Source organism: Heterocephalus glaber, unplaced genomic scaffold (assembly GCF_053883595.1).
Source record: "Heterocephalus glaber isolate CG9 unplaced genomic scaffold, H.glaber_assembly_v1.0 deba00000676, whole genome shotgun sequence".
NCBI lineage: Eukaryota > Metazoa > Chordata > Mammalia > Rodentia > Bathyergidae > Heterocephalus > Heterocephalus glaber.
The window spans coordinates 4,200,307-4,207,341 of NW_028258156.1; the positions used below are offsets into that span (position 1 = coordinate 4,200,307).

Below are 7,035 nucleotides of genomic sequence, written 5' to 3' on the forward strand. Positions count from 1 at the left end.
CTTAGCATCGCGACCCCTCACGACCCTCGAAACTTCAACTGTAGAAGGAAGAGTGGTGTTAGCCGCTGAGGTCAGCACACTACCCATGTGCCCACGGCCTGGAGAAATCCCAGCCCAACTTCAGACCTAGGGCACCTGCTGACTTCTGGCCTGAGGACGCTAATAAAAAACAACAAAGAAATCCATTGGGTCAATCGTGAGGAGAGATGGGGAATAAATCAGCCCTAAGGAAGGGTGATTCTACCTTATTCCCCAGATGGATTACATCGCAGAAATTCACACTGAAAAATTGCTTGGTAATTCCATCTTTTGCTGAATTTTTGCTATTCCCTGCCTCACTTCTCCACTCTTACCTGTATCTCCTAAGAACATCTCCCCAGCAAACTACTTATCCTCAAATCCTGCTTTGAGGCTGCCCTTCCGGGAATCCAAACTAGGACAAGGATCAGTGACAACAGCAAAGCAGGCTTTCCTTCCCTGCTGCCATTACCTTTGATTGGAAAAGGAAGTTTTCCCCAGAAACACGTGTGCAGATTCCTTGGTATAGTTTATATCTAGATGTCCCCCAAGAGTCTCTTATGCTCTTAGCCGGGGCTTTGGGAAGGTGATTGATTGGCTTATGAGGACTGACCGTTGACTTGCTGTTAGGAGGTGGGGTCTGGTGAGAAGAGGTGGGCTCCTGGGGGTGTGGCCTGGAAAGGTCTGTCTGCCTCCCCAGTTCCTCCCTTCCTTCTCTTTTTCTTTCTGCTTTCTGGATGTCTGGTCTTGAACAGCTTTCCCCTGCGCAGGCCCTTCCACAATGCCACTGACCAGGGAAGGACTGAAACTTAAAAGCATAAGCCAAAAAACCCCTTTTCTCTTCTAAGTGTATTTTGTCCTAACAATGAGGAAAGTAACTAAGACACTCTTCTTACAGCCTACTCATCCAAACTGGGTCATGTGTAGTGTCTTGCCTGTAAAAGAGGCTGGGAAAGCAGGCTCTGGGGGGAGACAGGGAAGGTACAAGGGCTTGCCAGTGGCTATTGAGTTGGCCAGTGTATTAGGATTCAGGTCAGTGACAAGGGACAGAAAACCCCCAAAAGAATGGCTTAAGCAAAATAGAGGTGTATTTCCCTCACAGAAAAACTTATCACAACAGTGTTGATCGGGGGACCAGGTTTTGATTTTGTTACTCTGTGCTATAGTTTGCAGCTTAAATAAACCCCAAGGGTCTGTGTGGTAAAGGCTTGGTTCCCCAGTGTTGCTGTTGAGAGGGAGTGGGAAGGTGAAGGGCTGGGGATTGGTGGGAGGTCTTTGGGTCACTGGCTATGTGCCCTGGGAAAAGGAGAGTGGGACACTTCCTCTCTTTCACCTCGTGGCCAGAAGTGAGGGGCTTTGCTCGGCCATATACTCCAGCCAGGATGTGCTAGACTGCAACCTCTGAAACTGTGAGCCAAAGTAAACCTCTTCTCAACATAAGTTTATTTATCTCCGATATTTGTTACAGTAACTGAAAGATGACCACCAGTCTGCTATGCATGTCTTCCATCCTTCCTCCAGTCACTCGGCAGTACAAGATAACCTCCCTCCATGTAGGGCCTGTTCTAAACCCTCTTGTGTGCATTATCTCATGCTTTGCTCAAAACAACCCTATAAGGTAAGTGCTGTTGTTACCTCCATTTTACTGATAAAGAAACCAAGATAAGTAATTTGATGTGGATCACATTGCTACTAAATGGTAGAGCCACAGGCAGTCTGGCTTCAGAGTTTATGCTGTTAAGCCACATTTTTCAGATAATGTCATCCTATCTAGAATCATGGCTCCTGGCTTTCTCTGCATTTATTTAGGTCTTCTTTATTTCCTTGCATATTTTTATTAAATTTATTATTAGGTTCTCTATGTTCCTATTCTTACTTATATCATTTTGGGAATTGTGTTTTTAGAGATATGATTGATTTTATAATTGATTTTTGTATGTTGACTTTATATACAGCCATGTTCCTAAACTTACTAATTATAACAGTCTGTCAGATGTGGTGGTGCATGACTGTAATCCTAGCATTAGGGAGGCTGAGGCAGGAGGATCAAGACCCTGTCACAAAACCATCCTCTCCAAAAAATTATCTGAAGAGTTTCGGGATTTCTATGTAAATATTTATATTATTTCTGAATAAAACCAATTTTGTTTCTTCCTTTTCACTCCCAATGAATACCTGCTTCTCTTTACCCTTTATTTCTTTTTCCTCTTCCCTTCATTCTTTCTTGCTTTACTGGATGGCTAAAATCCCAAGTACAATTTAGAACAGAAACGATAATAGTGAACATCCTTTTCTTGTTCCTGAGTTTTAAAGAGAAAATTTCTAATATTTTATTAAGAATGATGTTTATGGGCCGGGGATTTAGCTCAGTGGTTTTGCCGCCTGCTGCGCAAGCTCAAGGACCCGAGTTCGATCCTCGGTACCAAAAAAAAAAAAAAAAAAAGAATGATGTTTATGGGCTGGGGATGTAGATAAGCGACACCGCACCTACCTGGCAAGTGCAAGGTCCTGAGTTTGATCCCCAATACTGGGGGAAAAAAAGGATTCTCTCTAGTAGTGTCACATGTATATAGTCTAAGCTACTTGGGAGGCTGAGGCAGGAGGATCACTTGTTCAAGGCTAGCCTAGGAAACATATTGAGATCCCTCTCAAAAGCCTTTTTTAAAAAAATTCTATTTGTGGTTTTCTAAGGCTGTGTGTATGTGTGTGTGTGTGTGTGTGTGTGTAGGTGCTTTTTGTATAACTATTATGAATATATAATCTTTCTTTTTGTCTACTAATATGAATTATATTTATAAAATTATTAATTTTAGATATTATCTTTCCTACAGTTTACTGTATTTACTTTGTTAATATTTTGTTTAAGGTTTCCCACCTATGTTCATGAGAGATTGGTCTGTAATTTTCTTTTCTTGTACTATCTACCTGCAGTTTAGGTATCAAGGTCACACTGACTTGATAGAATAAAGTGAGAAATATTTCCCCTTTTTATATTCATTGGAAGCCTTGTATTTCATTGTAATAAAAACTCAAAATTTTCTTGTTGGCATAGAGATTTGTTTTATTTTTAAACAATGTCTTAAGTTTTTGTTTTCAAATAATTTCAGCTTGTACAAAAGTTATGAGTATACTATAAAGAATTTCCATATAACCTTCATCCACCTTGTCCAATTGTTAACATCCTATCTGCACTTTCCTTATTATTCTCTCTATATACATTTTTTTTTCTGAACAGTTTGAGAATAAATTGCAGATAGGAAGTCTATTACCCCTTAATACTTCAGTTTATATTTCCTAAAAACAAAAACACCCTGTTATATAACCATATATACTAACAAAATAAAGAAATTAGCATAGATATTATTTTTTTCATTTACCCACAAACCTCAAATTTCTCCAACAGTTTCAATAATGTCACTTATAAATCCGAGGTCAAAATGATATTTAGTTGGACAGTGGATGCCACATATTAGAAGACACATGTCTCTTTATCTTGTTCCTAATGATGCTGACTTTTATCAGTAGGTTAAGATGTCTCTCATGTTTAACTGTAAGTTAAATAGTATTTTCTACTATTAATTAATATATAATCATTGACTATTTTGTAGAGACTTAGACTATGTACATATCCTCATCCCACTTTCACTATAAATTTTAAGATTTATGATAATTCTCATCTGAATCATTTATTGCTCTTATGACAGTTGCCAACTGGTTCTTTACTAATTCTCTCATTCCTTCTATATTTATTTATTGGCATACTACCAAAAGGTAGAACTTTACCTTCTCCTTTATTTGTTTATATATTTTCATTGTCATGGACTCATGAGTTCCTTTTTTTTTTTTTTTTTTTGGTACCGGGGATTGAACTCAGGACCTTGCACTTTCGAGGCAGGCAGCAGAACCTCTGAGCTAAATCCCCAGCCCAAGTTCCTTTTTTTTTTTTTTCCCCAATAGATTATAACCTGATAAAATAACTTGCCTAAATAAAAATTATTTATTTTCACAACACAAACTATTTCAGATGTGACAGTGGGAACCCTTTAAGCACCGACTTTCTACGCCTCCCTTTTTTCTCATTCAACTTAGTTTGAATGGATCTCAAAATTCTATGTCAGATTTTTCAGTCAAGTTGTTTCCATTAACAGTACTGATTTTAAAAACAAATAAAATTTGTTTTAAAACAAAAAAAATATTAAAACCGTCACACACATACACACAACTAGTCAGTCCACGAGTCTCCTTTCCTTCTAAAGATTTTATGATGCACTAATGTCAATAACTAGTCTTTCACTATGAAATTCAAGAGGCCGGTGGAGACAAGCAGCCCCGAGACTGTTCTTCCTCCACTGATGAATATGGGGTGACAGGTGTTGAGTAAGAAATACTCATGTAGCCTTCTGAGCTTCTTGGGCAGACTTGGTGGCCTTGCCAGCTCCAACAGCTTTTTTATCTACTGCTTTGATAACTGCCACACCAAGTGTCTCATATCACAAACAGCAAAGCGACCCAGAGGAAGACAGGCAGACAAGCTTGCTAGGAACCATGGCAACAAGGAGAGCATCGGCAGATTTCAGGAATTTAGGGTCATCTTCTAGCTTCATAGAAGAATGGTGATCAAGCTTTTCTTTCGGCTCATAAATTTGCAAGCAATATGAGCTGTGTGACAAACCAGTACGGGGGCAGAGCCACCATTAACTTGGCCTGGATGGTTCAAGACAGTAACCTGAGCAGTGAAACCAGCTGCTTCCCTCTGGTGGGTCATTTTTGCTGTCATTTCACCAGCAATGTTAAAACAATGAACACTTTTGACAGTCATAATATTAACATTGAAGCCCACATTGTCCCCAGGAAAAGCTTCACTCAGAGCTTCAGGGTGCTATCAACAGCCTCCGCTTCAGTTGTGCCATTGCCTGGAGCAAAGGTAACCACCATGCAGTGTTTGAAATCACCAGTCTCTCTTCAGCCCGCAGGGATAATGCCAATTTTGTGAACGTCTGGAGGGGCGGGTTTAAAGGCTTCTCAGTTGTATGGTTGGCGGTAGAATGCAATCCAAAGCTTCAAACAGTATGGTTCCACTGGCATTGCCATCTTTTTGTGTGTGTGTGGTTTTTTTGGTACCGGGGATCAAACTTGGGTCCTTGAGCTTGCACAGCAGGCGGCGAAACCACTGAGCTAAATCCCTGGCTGGCATTGCCATCTTTATAGGAAACCTTCCATTCCTTGAACCAGGCCATGTTAGCATGTGGCTCTAGAATGTTGTCACCATTCCAACCAGAAATTGGCAGAAATTCTACTGTGTTGGATTGTAGCCCATTTTCTTAATTTAAGTGCTGACTTCCTTAATCATTTCCTTGTATTTTTTCTGGCTGTAGGGCAGCTCAATGGAATCCATTTTGTGAAGAGCAACAGTTAGTTGCTTAGCACCCTATGTATATGTCAGAAGGCATGCTCACAAGTCTGCCTGTTCTTGCAGATAACATCTTCAGATCCACCATAACCAGCAGTAACAATGGGGGCAGCATTGTCAGCCTCAGATCTGCCTGTAATCATATTCTTTATTAAGTCTCTGTATCCTGAGGCATCAATGGTTGTCATATAATACTTGCAGGTCTCAATTTTCCACATGGAGATGTGAACAGTGATGTCACTCTGATCCTCAGCTGCTTGGAGTGCAGGAAGGAGGAAATAAAGGAGAACAAACAAAGCATGGTTTAATAACACATGAAAATATGATCATGCTCCCAAATCTAAGTTGTTCAACTGATAGCTCAAGACCAAATCCTTAGCTGAGCATGGTGGTGTACACCTGTAATCCCAGCATGAGAGGCTGAGGCAAGAGGACTGCCACAAATTCAAGGCCAGCCTGGACTACATAGTGAGACTTTGTCTCAAAAAGAGGGGGGTGGGGGAAAAGGGCCAGATTTTGTGTGCTGATGCTCACAAAATGGTGGTAGAATTACCTGCAAAATCGTGTTGTTCCTGTCTTGCAGGTGGAGCTGATCCAGCCAGATCTGTGTATAAATAATATAAGCAGCAAATTTGAAAAATGACCCTGGATATAAAATCTAGATTGCTTTATTTTTAGATTTGAAAGATTAACTAGAAGGCTTCAAAATGTTCTACCAACCAACCAGGTTCTCACAAAACCCCTTCAGAACAGAGACCAAGGACAGAATGATAATTTGACTGTATTGTTTCCCCTTAAAGATCTGATGAAAATCCTTCAGTAGTATCCCACCACAGAGTAAAAGCCAAAGTCCTTTCAATAATCTGCAAGACATCATGTTGTCTTCCCAGGTACTCCTTTTCTGCCCAACAGGCAGAAATACTGACCAAAAGGTTGCACAGAAGAATAGAATCAGTGTATGGACCATGGGGAGGTGGGTGGTATCAACAGGAAGATATTATATAACCCAGGAAGTAAATAAACAACCTCATGCACTTTTTTTTTTTTGGTGATACTGGGGATCGAGCTCAGGACCTTGCACTTGCTAGGCTGGTGTAGAGCCACTGAGCTACATTCCTGGCTCTCCTCATGCACTTTTGATGGGACTGCATAGTAGTATGCTTTGGAGGGCAACTAAGTACAATCTATTAAACTTTAAAATTCATGTACCCTTTGATATAATCATGTCACTAGTAGGAGTGGAGTATAGCTGCCACTCATGCAAAGGACTTATATCTAAAGATATTCATTGTAATATTATTTGGAAACAATATAAATGGCCATCACTAGGGAACTGGTTAAATAAAGAAACAGAATATCAGCTGATAAACATTAATGAGTTTTGTACTAAGAAGTAATGATTTGCAAGGTGAATTTTTAACCTCTTGGTTAACAATTACATTGAGAAACTCTCCATACTTACCTAGCCCAGGAAGGACAAATAAGAAATAATAATAGTGGGCAGCTGTGAACAAACCAGTTGGGTCCACTACTACCAATCAAGAAACCACACTGGCTCCAAATCAGATAAAACCTGCTTAGCACCACTTATGATGGGGACTAATGCA

At 40.1% G+C, this 7,035-nt stretch overlaps 1 long non-coding RNA gene across 1 annotated transcript; it reads right to left on the minus strand.

Annotated features, from left to right (window-relative positions):
• Window positions 1–5,028: 5,028 nt before the first annotated feature.
• LOC147829221 (uncharacterized) lies at window positions 5,029–6,595 on the minus strand. The gene is made up of 2 exons (XR_015449303.1): window positions 5,982–6,595; window positions 5,029–5,681 (listed from the first exon to the last, which is right to left on the minus strand). It is a non-coding gene; the product is annotated as an uncharacterized LOC147829221 (long non-coding RNA).
• Between the last annotated feature and the right edge of the window lie 440 nt (window positions 6,596–7,035).